We start from the raw sequence: 14,350 nt of genomic DNA on the forward strand, positions 1-14,350 counted from the left end.
TGGAGGATTATTTCAGAAGAAAGGCTGAAAGTGAGTAAGCTATTCATCTATCTCAAGAAGTTAGAAAAAGAACAGCAAAATAAAACAAAGAAAGTAGAAGACAATAATAAAGACAGCAGCAATTAATGAATTACAAAACAAGTATAAAATAAAGATAGTCAACTAACCCCACATTTGCATTTTTTAAAACACTGGTAAAATTGACAAACCTCTGGTGAGAATCAACCAGGAGAAGGAGAAGGAGAAAGAGAGTGCACTAATAACCAACATCAGGAATGAAAAAGAGGATATTACAGATTCCTAGACATTAAAAAGAAAATAAGGACGTATTATAAAATCTTTGTCAATAAATTTGAGTTTAAATGAAATAGAGAAATTCCTAAAATAATCATGATATATTCATCCAATATCATGTAGCAGTAAAATGAAAAAATACAGCCACTCACAATATAGATGAAACTTAAATACATACTATTGAGAACAAGGAGAAAGTTAAAAATAAACTTACATATGAACTGATACATTAGAGGAAACACCATGATGAAAACTAAAGAAATGATTATCCCAAAGATGGAGGAGTGGGTAGTGGTTACTCTTGAGGGAAGAGGGTCTATGACTGGAGAAGAGCACAGTGCGTCCTGGAGTTCTGCTTATGCTGCTTTCTGGACCTGGGTGATATTAAGAGTTACATAGGTGTTTGCTTTCAAATGATTGGATTGGGCGGATCACAAGGTCAGGAGATCGAGACCATCCTGGCCAACATGGTGAAACCCTGTCTCTACTAAAAATTAAAAAAAAAAAAAAAAATACAAAAAACTGGCTAGGCGCGGTGGCTCACGCCTGTAATCCCAGCACTTTGGGATTACAGTGGGAGGCTCAGGCAGGTGGATCACGAGGTCAGGAGATCGAGACCATCCTGGCTAACACGGTGAAACCCCATCTCTATTAAAAATACAAAAAATTAGTCGGGTGTGGTGGCGGGTGCCTGTAGTCCCAGCGATTTGGGAGGCTGAGGCAGAAGAATGGAGTGAACCCGGGAGGTGGAGCTTGCAGTGAGCCTAGATTGTGCCACTGCACTCCAGCCTAGGCAACAGAGCGAGGCTCTGTCTCAAAAAAAAAAAAAAAAAAAAAGAAAAAGAAAACAAAAAACTAGCCGGGCTTGGTGGTGAGCACTTGTAGCCCCAGCTACTTGGGAGGCTGAGGCAGGGGAATCCAGGGGAATCACTTGAACCCAGGAGGTGGAGCTTGCAGTGAGCCGAGATCGCGCCACTGCACTCCAGCCTGGTGACAGAGCAAGACTCCATCTCAAAAAACAAAACAAACAAACAAAAAAAAAGATGATTGCCAATCTACGTACATGTTTTATATACTTTCTACATAAATTTTACATTTCATAATTTTTTAAAAATAATCAATACAGAACTAAAAAAAGTGTCATGTGGGTACATTATTTCACTCATGAGTTCTTTCTCTCATTCAAACACAGTATGTTGCACATTCTAACAAAAGCATATTTTTCTAAGTTATTAACACATGATTATGGAGGCTGAGACACCCCATGATTTACCTTCTGCAGGCTGAAGACCTAGGAATGTCAGCAGAACAGTTGGAAGGCCTGAGAACAGAGTCAATGGTGTAGATTAAGCTTGTCCAACCTGCGGCCTGAGGGCGGAATGTGGCCCAGGATGGCTTTGAAAGCATCTGAACACAAATTTGTAAACTTTCTTAAAGCATTATGAGATTTTTGTTTTGTTTTGTTTTAGCTCATCAGCTATCATTAGTGTTTGTGTATTTTATGTGTGTGTGGCCCAAGACAATTTTTCTTCTTCCAATGTGGCCCAGGGAAGTCAGAAGATTGGACACCCCTGTAGATTCTAGTCCTAGTCCGAAGTCCTGGGAACCAGGAGCACCAAGGGCAGTTCCAGCTCATCAGGCAGAGTGAGAGATTCCTCCCTTCCTCCACTTCTTGTTTCATTCAGGCCTTCTATGGGAGGAACTATGATCAGCCGCACCCAGGGAGGGCAAGTGCTTTACTCAGTCTACTGATTGACATGTTAATCCCTTCCAGAAACCCCTTTACAGACACACCCAGAAAGAATGCTCACTAGATGTTTGGGCATCCTCTTAAACATAATTAGCTGAGGGTGGTGGTGCACACCTGTAGTCCAAGCTACTCAGGAGGCTGAGGTGGGAGGATCACCTGAGCTCAGGAGTTTGAGGTTGCAGTGAGCTATGATCATGCCACGGCACTCCAGCCTGGGCAACAAAGCCAGATGCTGTCTCTAAAAACATTGAAAAATTTAAAAAAAGAAAACTCTTAGCCAGTAGGGCTAAAATATAATCTCTTTTTGGAGTCCAGTTTAACTCTTCTCTTTTTGTCAAAGTTCTGCTGATGCTCTTCTAGTATCTCACACTTTTACTTTTATTGGTCTACGCTTCTCTGCCACTTCCTCATGTTTGGTTCTTTATTATTTGTGAGAAATGTTCCTTGTTTCTGTGACTGCTCAAAGATCACTTCCTTTAAAAATCTTTTTGGAAGGAAAAAATAGCTTCTAACTGGAAAGTTAGGTAATGAAAATGCTTTTCAACTGAATATAAATGTTGTCACCTGGTGCATCATTATCCAGCCTTTCTAGGGTTCCTATTTAATCTTTTCATTTCTACCATGTTGTAGTCTCTACCACAGCACACTTAACTAACAATTTGGGGCTTGTTTTTACATGCATTAGTTAGATATTAAGTATCGGGTGAATTGGAGAAAAGCATCAGGTTAATTACGAAATAAAAGGAGAGAAAATGTAAATGGATCTAAAAAGAATTTTTGAATTTGAATATGTTGTATTGTTGAGATATGCCCTTTAAGTCTGAATTGAAGGATGTGGCAAATAGGGGTGTGTTTTTTTATTTCAAAGTCAGGACATGAATCATGTAATTGGTAAATGGATTTAAAAAGCACTCTGGCATCAGGATTTAGGAAAGGCTTCTGGTGAACATAGAAACAAAGGAAGATCAAGTGAGGGAAAACCCAGTTCCATCTTAAAATCTGATGTTTTGGAAAAGAGCTGGGGGTAGCTGCAGTCACTGGGCAGTCAGGGGTGGGGGTCTGAAGGCATGATTTGAAAATTTTAAAAGTAATTCTGGAATAAAGTATTTAATGGGAAACAGACTTGCTTCCTGTTGTTTCCCATGGCACAGGGATATTCATTTAAGAATAATTGGCAATAGAATAATTGTTATTTAATTTATAATGATTTTCTTACAGTGAATTGGATTGATCAATAACTTGTATATTTAAAAATTTACCTCTTCCTCTTTCTGAAGTCATGGTATTACGATTTGAAAAGACATTGACTGAATTTGGGACGGTCCTCAAACACAACTAGATTCAAAAGCTGAATAGATGGGTTGACAAATGTCAACACTGTTACCAGTTTAATCCCCATATGGGCCAATTAGTTTCACATAGAGAAGAACTCTGTTCCAAATCCACAGATTGCACCATTAACCCCAGTCAGTCGTCTCCAAATTGAGTGTCATTGATCACAAGAGGCCCAGGTATGAGTGTCGATAGCTCAGCACAAACCCATCATCACCTCTGAGAGCAGAGCCCTCCTGTTCTCTGATACATCCTTCATCCCAGACACGCCAGAGAATGTTACAGTAGGATGGAGAAGTTGAAGGCCCCTCTGTGCCTCCACTTCCTGCACCCCACAATGTTATTAAAAAGGTGAAAAACTGTAGTTACGTAGCTTCCATTTTTGTATGAAATCTACATGCTTTAGAGGAAATTGATAATAGCATTATTGTTAAGCAATATGACTGACAAGCAACAAATGATTTATGAATTCATTTTATTAACACTTCAGGGTACCTCAGAAATTCTACCATTGCCTCAAACAGATGAGAAAAGCCAAACACATGTTTTATAGCTCTTAGAACCTTATTACTTCTGGCTAGTTTGTAGAGTAATAAAATTTAATGTCAGGAGTAGAATTATATTAAATGTGAAATCTGTAAAAGACGACACCTAAAGTACTCGACTGGTCTAAAATGTAAATTTTTCTTAATCTTGTTTATTCTCAAAACAAACCAAATCATACCTAACTTCTTGCTACAGAAAAATTTCAGAGCCATCCTTAACTTGGGACTCAGCCTGCAAAATCATCTCAAGGAGTAATTTGGGGTAAAATGAGGTCAGATTAAGGTAATTTAAAAATAGACATTAATAACAATAGTGCCATCCCTACCATCAAGTCTACAAACCTATAATAGATGTTGTGATATGTGGATTCATTTAGCATACTTATCTTTTGGTAATAAAATGTCATTAACTTCATGATAAAACTGATTTTAGCAAAAAGCCGATGCAGTCTTTCTGTGTAACAGAGCCAACACGCTTGGTTTTTTTATGAATCTCTTGAACAAAGCCAAACATTTGGAGAATAAAGGAACAATGATTTAAATCCAATGACTGGGAGTCTGGGTAGATTTGCGATCCACTCCTTCTCAGGCAGGAATTACCTGCATGCAGGAATTACCTGCTTACAGGACTAGAGTACATGGATATTTTCTAAATGTTGAAACAACTGTATTTTTCTTTATCTTCTGTCTGTATGATGTTTCTTTTTTGCATTCCTTGTCACTCTTATTTCTTATCCTAAAGAGACACCCAAATACTAAACAGTGTTTTCCCTCCCTTCCAAAAGTACTATAGTAAAGGTTTCAGAGAATTAAATAGCGAACCCTTTCTCCCCCTTGTAAATGTGGATCCCAACTGAGAAATACAATACAAAAAAAAAAATGGACACTGGCAAAGAAAATAGCAGCTTGATATTCGTAAAAACTGGATGGGAGGATGTGTATTAGGCCTACAGACAAATGGGCTTGCAAACACTTTCCCCTAGAACCAGAACAGTACATACCACACCCACAGGACAGGCCTCTTTTGGTAGGAGGGAGCATTTGGGCCAACCTGTCTTCCAAATAGGGGGCCCTAGAATGGGCTCAGTGCCCAGTACTTTCCCCCGGACTCCTCCATCAGGTAAGTCTCTGGTGAGGCGGGAGTCAGGGATGACACGGGCCAGGAATGTAACTTTCATCCACGTGGAAACAAGAGGGCAGAAGGAAAGGAGGTTGTCCCACCGCAGAGCTGTCTGTTCTTTAAACTTGGATTTTCCCAAGGCATGCTGGAGTTCCTTCCCACAGTACTGACTGTGATTCTGAGGGGCCGGTGCTGTCATAAGGTTGATGTGTTTTCTCCAGTTGGATTCCCAGTGAGAGACTGTGAGATGGAGACAGTGCTGCAGGAAGTTTGTGGGGTGTGCTCTCACAATCAGTGCCTGTCAGGGGGTGAAGAAGGCAGGCTGGGCAGCGGGAAAGTGCTGTGCAGTCACAACAAAGACCCCAGCTGATCTCCTGGTCGGGGCTGGGGGGATGGGAGAGCGATGCCCAGTATGCCCATCTATACAGGCCAGCAGACTCCTCCTGAACTGAGGCAAGGGGGCTGGACTTTCCACCTTCAGACTCTACGGTCACTGAGAAGGGGGTGTACTTTGTGGTGGATTGGTTCTCTCAGTAGATGGCAATTCCTAGAAAAGGGACTTAAGTGTCAGTGGCCAACAGTTCCAGCAGCTGGCGAAGTGGCTGCTTCCATCTTAAAAGGAGGGGGCTGTGGATCCGGGTAGTGACTGCGGCATCCACTACTTCATTGAAGGAAGCCGAACACAAGACATATACCACCTAACGCTTAAGGAACTCAACTGTGTTATGGTTCTGTCTTCATCCTACGTTATTTCCAACAGGCATCCAACAAGCATTGCCACGTGGTCCTTCCTCCTCCACGCCATGAAGCATGAAACCTATTACATTTCTCCCAGCTCTCTACAGAACTCTATCTAGGCACATCCTTTTCACATTCACTCTTGTCTTCCAGAGGTGTACGCCTTCCCTTCAAGGTGTATCCCTTTCTGTTGATTTTCCTCCCATATCCCTCAGAATCATTCCTTAGTACGTGATCCATTTTTTCCTTAATTTTCAAGCTCTCCCTCTCAACTAGTTCTTTCCTTTCCCCCATTTATATTATCTAGTTTCTCTCATTCTTTTTTAAAATTTGTTTATAATTTTTTTAAAGAGATGGGGTCTCATTGTGTTGACCAGGTTGGCCTCAAACTTATGGTCTCAAAGGATCCTCTCACCTCAGCCTCCCAAGTAGCTGGAACACCATGCCTGGCTCTTCATTCTTAATTTTTTTAAAAAAGAAGTTTCATCACCTTGGATCCCCTCCTGGCTATCATTCATTTCCCAAATTCAGGTGTGTAGGAAATGTAACATTATTTCTAGAACTCAACTCTATTTCTATTTTGAGCCTCCGTTTTGCTGCGTGGATGGAAAGTTCCTATCAGCCTGGGATTGTGATGGTGCTCTGGAGGGAAGGCAGTGGGGAGAGTGACTTGCATGCGAGCAATTCATCTGGACAGAGAAGGGCTACTTGTCTTGGTTGTCCGTTCATACTGTTGTCCTCTGAGATATTGGTCATCTTGACTGTCCCTTGATTGTCGGTCCTCAGAGTTACTTCTGATATGTTCCTCTGTCCCCTCATTTCCATTTGCTGGTGTGCTGGAACCATGATGCTGATCCTGCACCATTGTAGGGCATGGAATCTCAGAAATTGTCCTAAAGCCTGTGCAAACTCAGAAATCCTGATCACACAGGGATTACTGTATTGCTGCCCAGGTTGCACTGGGCTCCAGGATGCCCTGAGGGGCATGACTGCCTTCATTCACCATCAGGACATGTCTACGTCTGGTCCTTCCTTCCATCCAGGCTCCCTTAAGGAAAGGAAGCACAACTTTCCTCTTCTTTGGGAATCCTGAAGCCTGTCAGGTTGTTGACTCATCCTCTTTCTTGTGCTGTCCCCATGGGGCAGGTAATAGAACCAACCCTTCCCCAGAGACCCACCCATCTACTCCTGTCCTCTCTTCCTCTTGCTAGACTGACATTCTTTCTAGTGGTGGTGGTGGTGGTGGTGATGTGCATGAAACCTTGTTCTTACAGCATCACATCTTCTCCCTCATCCACTGTTTTAAGCCCCAGAGTCATTTCTATTTCCCACTGAGGGCTAGGCTTCTGAAACTAAAAAGCCAGAAAAGGTCCTTTCCTCATCTCTCTGCTCTGTCATCTGCTTCCTGAGGCAAGGATGTTCTAGTTCACTCAACAGCCAGTAAGGCCCATGGGGAGTCAGAAACTAGGGAACAACAGTTAATATCCCGGACTACTATAACGTGCAGCTACATGTAAGCAAAGTGCAGGCACAGAACTTGGCTTCCAGTAGGTTTCCCTAAATAATCAGTTTCTCCCCTCATCTCTCCTTGTTTCCCTCTTCCTCAGTTTGCCATTTTCTGTTCAACGAAGCTTTCGATCCCATTACACCACGAAATTACTTCAACCAAGGTAAGCGATGACTTCCCAATTGTAAAATTCTGTAGGCGCTTATCAGAGTTGATCTTTTATTTTACCTCTGTGCAACATTCCCACTGCTTTCTTGACATTCTGTCTCACCTTGGCTTTCATAACTCATTTTATTCCTCTTCCTACCTATTTGACTTGTTTTCCTCCATCTCCTTTTGCCCTCCAGTGTTAGTGCTTCCTAAGGTTTGGCTCTTATATCACATTGCTGCTCAGAGCCACTTACCCCATGCTCTGATGCAAGCCTACATCCAGACCGGGTCTTTTAGTTAGACCCCTCCATTTCCATATTCAAAAATGAACCTGATATTAAATCAATAGAGTGCCCAGTGGAGCACTTGGCACAAAGTAAGAACTCAACCGTGTTAGCTATTGTGTGGATTGCTCTATCTACCTGGAAGTCTCACAGGTGCATTTGCATTTTAACATGTCCAAAACGACTCATCTTCTTTTCTCTTTATAAAATTAGCAACAATAACCATAGTGTGTGCATGTTCATCCATACACACATAGTCCAATCCTCCTCCCAGTGCCAGGGAGGGGAGAATTCTGGGCATCATCCTTCACTCCTTCTTCTATTTGCCACCCTTCTGCCCACTATCTAATTGCTCACTCCTGTTGATTCTATATCATAAGTTATTCGAGAGTCTTCCTTCTCCCTTTTCACTGCTCCTGTATTCATACAGACAGCTCAAACTGGACTTGAATTATCATATCACTCATGTCACTGAGACCTTCCCTGCACCCATTTCATTTTCTTGGAGTCCCCAGTGTTACCCTCTTGTGCTTTTTGGGGTGCTCTTTTCACTGCAGGAATGTCCTCCTCCCTCCACCTGATCGACTTCAGACCTCATTTTAATGCTTAGCTAAAATATCAATAACCTGTCTTTAGGTTGACCTGACTTACTCTCTCTCATTTCACTATTAGTTGCTCCCAATGGTGTGTTCTCATATCCCTTTATACATATTTCTCTCATAGCACTTATTTGTTTTATAGTCACTTATTCATGTTGGTCTCCCTGATAGCTGGAGCTTCTTGGAAGGAGACTCTATGTTGAACTTAAATCTATCTCTAGACCTTCATCTATAGAGAGAGTCGAGAAACGTTTATGGAATTAAGTTGAAGTGAATGCCAAAATAAGAACTGTACGATCTAAGGCTTAAAGCATTTTATCAGGGAAGACAATGGGACTAGGTAAATACGCAGATAAGTTTTATGATACCCTGAGTGGAGATTTAAGAAAAAGAGGGTTATCATAACCATCTTCAAGGAGAGAGTGCATAAAGAGTAACGAAAGTTGGAGATTGTCTTTTCCCTTATGGATTCTATGAAGAAACTTCTGCTCATAAATATGATTTCTAGATGTCACATAACTCAAAGACTTTCTCAGATATTTGGAAGAAGAAGACAGCTATAAGGAAGTAACTTTTCAAAGATAAGGGGTGGAAAGAGACAAGGTAGGCAAGCATGACATGCATATTTAGTAAATTGTTATTCTCTGAACATTGTATACTCAAGGATCCCAACAGCACTTTGAATGAAGAAAGAAAAAGTTAAGGAGTTTAAAGTAGGCCCCAAAGTCCAATATTTTCTCAATTTTTAATACCTTGATAAAGAACAAAGGAAAGCACACCTCTCTTTGGTAATCATAGACATTAAAGGGAAATCAAGGCAGTCTTACATTATTTTTTAAAAATCTGGCCAGGCGTGATGGCTCGTGCCTGTAATCCCAGCACTTTGGGAGGCCAAGGTGGGCGGATCACCTGAGGTCAGGAGTTCGAGACCACCCTGGCCAACACGGCAAAACCTCGTCTCTACTAGAGATAAAAAAAAAAAAAAATTAGCCAGGCATGGTGGCACACACCTGTAGTCCCAGCTACTCAGGAGGCTGAGGCAGGCAAATCACTTGAACCTGGGAGGCGGAGGGTGCAGTGAGCCAAGAACGTGCCACTCCACTCCAGCCTGGGCAATAGAGCAAGACTCCATCTCAAAAAAAAAAAGTATGTAAAAATCCATCATTTATGATTCATACCTGTATATAGAGGTTTTCATAGCTCAGCATGACCTTTGTGCAAGTGACTGACTCTCACACAAATTGCACATTCATCCTTTCATTCTTGATTTTGTGGCATCTATACCACAGCATCTTCTGAGATAAAATTTCAAAGTGTCCAACTTTAAATTGCTTAATAAAAAATTTGAGAAATTACCCTAAGGGCAAGAGTCTCTAAAAATATTTAATAGTAATGTAGGTAATAATGTATGAAAAAGGCAATTTGTTGGAACATATTTATCAACCAGAAATACAAACATGTAGAGAAGATACTATTTTAATTAATTTTGTGCCTTGAACACCTGTTAAATATCTTATTCTGTAACAGCTGATAATTTTTTTTTTTGTTTGTTTTTGAGATGGAGTCTCACTCTGTTGCCCAGGCTGGAGTGCAGTGGCCCGATCTTGGCTCACTGCCAGTTCCGCCTCCCAGGTTCCCGCCATTCTCCTGCCTCAGCCTCCCGAGTAGCTGGGACTACAGGCGCCCACCACCATGCCCAGCTAATTTTTTGTATTTTTAGTAGAGATGGGGTTTCACCGTGTTAGCCAGGATGGTCTCGATCTCCTGACCTTGTGATCCGCCTGCCTCAGCCTCCCAAAGTGCTGGGATTACAGGCGCGAGCCACTGCGCCCGGCCAACAGCTGATAATTTTTTAATACATATGAGCACACATCTAAATAAGCATCAGAGAAAATAGTTATAGCACAGAGAAGTTTTTTTTTTTTTTTTTCTTTTTTGAGATAGAGACGCTCTCTGTCACCCAGGCTGCGGTGCAGTGGTGCAATCATAGCTCACTGCAGCCTCAACCACCCAGGCTCAAGTTATCCTCTCACCTCAACCCCTTCAACCACCAATAGCTGGGACTATAGGTGTGAACCACCATGCCTGGCTAATTAAAAAAAAATAACTTTAGCAGAGACAAGGTCTTGCTATGTTGCCCAGGCTAGTCTCGAACTGAGCTCAAGTGATTCTCCTGCCTTGGCCTCCCAAAATGCTGGGATTACTGCATTTTGAGCCACTGCACCCGGCAGAGAATATGCTTTTTAATAGGAATTTTAAATTGAAGTTTCACCTGAGATCTCAAGATAAAAAAGTACGAAATTTCAAGCTTGGTCACTATTATGAAGGAAAGAATTCAAAATCGAATCTATGACTCACACACTCTCATCCACTTAAAACATATAAAATAGTTGAGAAAATTCGAGATAGAAGAGGTTTGTGAAGGGGAGACTTGCGCTCATCACCTTCTGTGCAGAGAGAATGGAGGATGCTTCTTCAGCTTAGGCCGGGGGCTTCCATGAGTTTCCATGGATTGTGTGGAGAGCTTGGAATGTGTTTCCTGCAGTGGGGGCTGGACACAGAGCAGGGGCATTTTGTGGACCGGGATCTGACTCCCATTCAGAAAATTGGGAAACAGCCTGCCCAACTGCTTGGAAGAGAATCGCCTGCTAGGCAAAGGATGTTTCAATGGTTTCTGTGGCCCAGACAGAGTCCTATCGGAGAGATAGAACTTGCCTGGAGCCATCTGGAGTTGCGCCTATGAGACTTTCTCCCAGAGGGGTGAGAAGACTCCAATAGGACTGAATAAACCAAAGCTGAGGGGAAATCAGTAGCGCTGGCTGAAGGTAAGGGTGCATTACCCACATCTGGGCTGCAGTTAGAGTAGCCCAGAAGCAACTCTCCGAAAAGCCCCTGGACAGCTAGCGTTAAGCACATGCCAGTAGCCTCATGGGTGTGCTACCTGTACGGAATACAGGCTTGTGTACTTGGCTTAACACTCTGCTCTCAAAGTTTTAAAATTCTTAACTCTTCTCCAGCAAGGGGCCCAGCATTTTCATTATGCACTGGGCCTTGCAAATCATGTAGCTGGTTCTGTGTGCTAGGCTGAGAGAGAGCAAAGCTGGCTGACAACGGTACCAGCTGGGTAAGAACTGTTTTGTCCTTCACCCAGAGACTGACTTGTGGAGTGGAAGGGGAAAATAAGATAGGGAAATAGAGAAGCTGAGCCTGCCTGCTTTCCCCACTACAAAGTTTGAATTCTAAATCAAATTTGGAGCTTTGATTCAAATCCAATTACTGAATCGAGATAGTGTTTGCAATTGAAAATGGTCATAGTTCTGTCTAGTCAACAGAAAAATTCTGAGACTGATTTTCTCCTACTATAAAAAGCCAGTATTATTTAATGAAATAGCACAGAATCAACAATTGAAGGACTTCATGGAGGGTTAAAATAGTGAGATGTAGATTTGAAACTTTTCAGTCAATTGTGAAAGTACTTTCATTAGCAGAAGAAACTGTGTTTTAAAATGGATGGGGAAACCTTCTGGAACAGGACAGTATTTACATGAGATAACCAAGGAAGAAGTTGAGGTAATTATCCAGGTGAAGGTTGGAAATTCACTGTTGTTATTTCACTGCTAGCTGTTGCATTGGAAAGTCCAATCCCCATAGAGCTGATTCAGAAACAACTAGAAATGCACACCACCTCAGGAAGTTAGAATTACATACTAAAATGAGGCTGTAGTATTAGAACATGTATTAATTTATCGCATACCACAATTCTCCTGCACAGCCAGGAATAATAATTGTGTATGCTTGTTGCTTTGGAATTAGAACATGAATTCTAGCTCGATGCTCCACAAGCAGTTATTTATTCGTGGTCAGTAACTTTCTGTGACCCAAGTGTCCTGAAATATTAAATGTAATGTCCAGAGATTGCTTTAGTTGCTAACAGATTTAGCTGTCTGACAGCGAGAATATGAATGAAAAAAATTCATTCATACTCTAATAACATAGCAGAAAAATAAAACCCGAGGACAAAATAAGAAGGAGGTTTCCACAGGGCTTTAAGCATCCCACAGCACCAGATTAGTGATATATCTGGCCCTTGGCTATGCTCACATGTTCTTGTACAGGCACCTGGCCTGTGCCTTAAGAAAGACATCAGGACTTTGGCAGGCTGAGGCAGGCAGATCACAAGGTCGGGAGATCAAGACCATCCTGGCCAACATGGTGAAACCCCATCTCTATTGAAAATACAAAAAGGAGCTAGGCATGGTGGCGCATGCCTGAAATCCCAGCTACTCAGGAGGCTGAGGCAGGAGAATCAATTGAACCCAGGAGGTGCAGGTTGCAGTGAGCCGAGATCATGCCACTGCACTCTAGCCTGGTGACAGAGCAAGACTCTGTCTCAAAAAAAACAAAAACAAAAACAAAAAACAAATTAAGAAAGAGAGAAAGAAAGAAAGAAAGAAAGAAACAAACAAACATCAATCAGGGAAAGGGAGAAAAAGACAATTAGTACTGATAACTATTGTAATGACCTGTATGCCTTAGTCAGTTCGGGATGCTATAAGAAAAATATAACAGACTGGGAGGCTTAACCAACAGAAATTTTAGCTATAGTCTTTTAGAAATTGTTCTATTAATCATCTAGGATATATTCACTAATTACAGCTGTAGACTTAACGTGGTTATTTCAGAACCACTGTAGCAGAGTGCCAATATAGATTTTTGTATTTGGTTTGTAGCAGTTATTGTTAGATTAACATATTCACATTTATGGTAAAGGAATCTTAGCTTGCTGACCACTCACTGTGTTTTAGATACTAATATTTCGTAAAATGTAATTCACATAAGTTGTTGAAGTAATTGTAACTGCCATTTCACAAATAAGGAAATTAAGGCTTAGAAAAATTAAGCAACTTGCCTGAGATGAGACAAACTATGCAGAGAGAGGATTTGAACTCTGGTCTGCAAGTCTCCAAAGCACTTCTATGTTCTTTCCAATAAATCACTTTACATCCCAAGAGGAAAATACTATATACACTGTACATAGTACACAGATTTATTAGAGCCTTCATTAGAACATTAGAACATGTATTTCTTCCACAAACACGTATTCTGTGCCTGCTTTGTTCCATGCCCTCTCCTAGGACAACACATCCTTTCTATTAAGACAGAAGAGCAGTAACTTAATTTTCGTTATGTGATGCCCTGGTCTGAATTTTTGTGTTTCCCCAAATTCATAGATTGAACTCCTGACTTCCAAAGTGTATTAGTAGATGGGGCCTTCGGGAGGTGATTAAGTCATGAGGGTTTGAGCCCTCAAGAATGGGATTATTGCCCTTGTAAAAGAGGCTCAAGATGGCTGGGAACATTAACTCATGCCTGTAGGTCTCAGCTATTCAAGAGGCTGAGGCAGGAGGGTTGCCTGAGTCTAGGAGTTCCAGCCTACAGTGAGCTATGATCATGCCACTGCACTCCATCCTGGGTGACAGAATGAGACTCTTTCTCCAAAAAAAAAAAAAAAAAAAAAAAGAAAAGAAAAAGAGGTTCAAGAGAGTTCCCTCACTCTTTCTAAAATGTGAGGACACAGCAAGAAGTCACCAGCTACAAACCAGGAAACGGAACTCTCTTTACACACAAATCCGCTGGTGCCTTGATCTTGGACTTCCCAGCCTCCAGGACTGTGAGAAATACATTTCTGTTCTTTATATGCTACCTAGTTGATGGTATTTTGTTATAGCAGCCTGAATGGACTAAGACATTAGATGCTCTGAAATTCTAAATATCCTTCCAGTTTTAGTTACTCCCAAGAAATGGGGGAAGTACCAAGAAACAGCTCAGTATCAAACTTGGTCATTGGTAGTAAAGAATAATGAACATTTTTCTTAAAATGCATAAATACTATTGAGAAATGTTCATCTTAAGAATATTTGGTGTAATAAAGAATGAAGGCGTTCTTTGCAAAATTTAGGAGGGACATTCCCAGGGATGAATATGCTGGCTGCATTCCATATTATTGGATGTGATGACAAAATAGGGAAGA

This window comes from Macaca mulatta, chromosome 1 (assembly GCF_049350105.2).
Source record: "Macaca mulatta isolate MMU2019108-1 chromosome 1, T2T-MMU8v2.0, whole genome shotgun sequence".
Taxonomy (NCBI): domain Eukaryota; kingdom Metazoa; phylum Chordata; class Mammalia; order Primates; family Cercopithecidae; genus Macaca; species Macaca mulatta.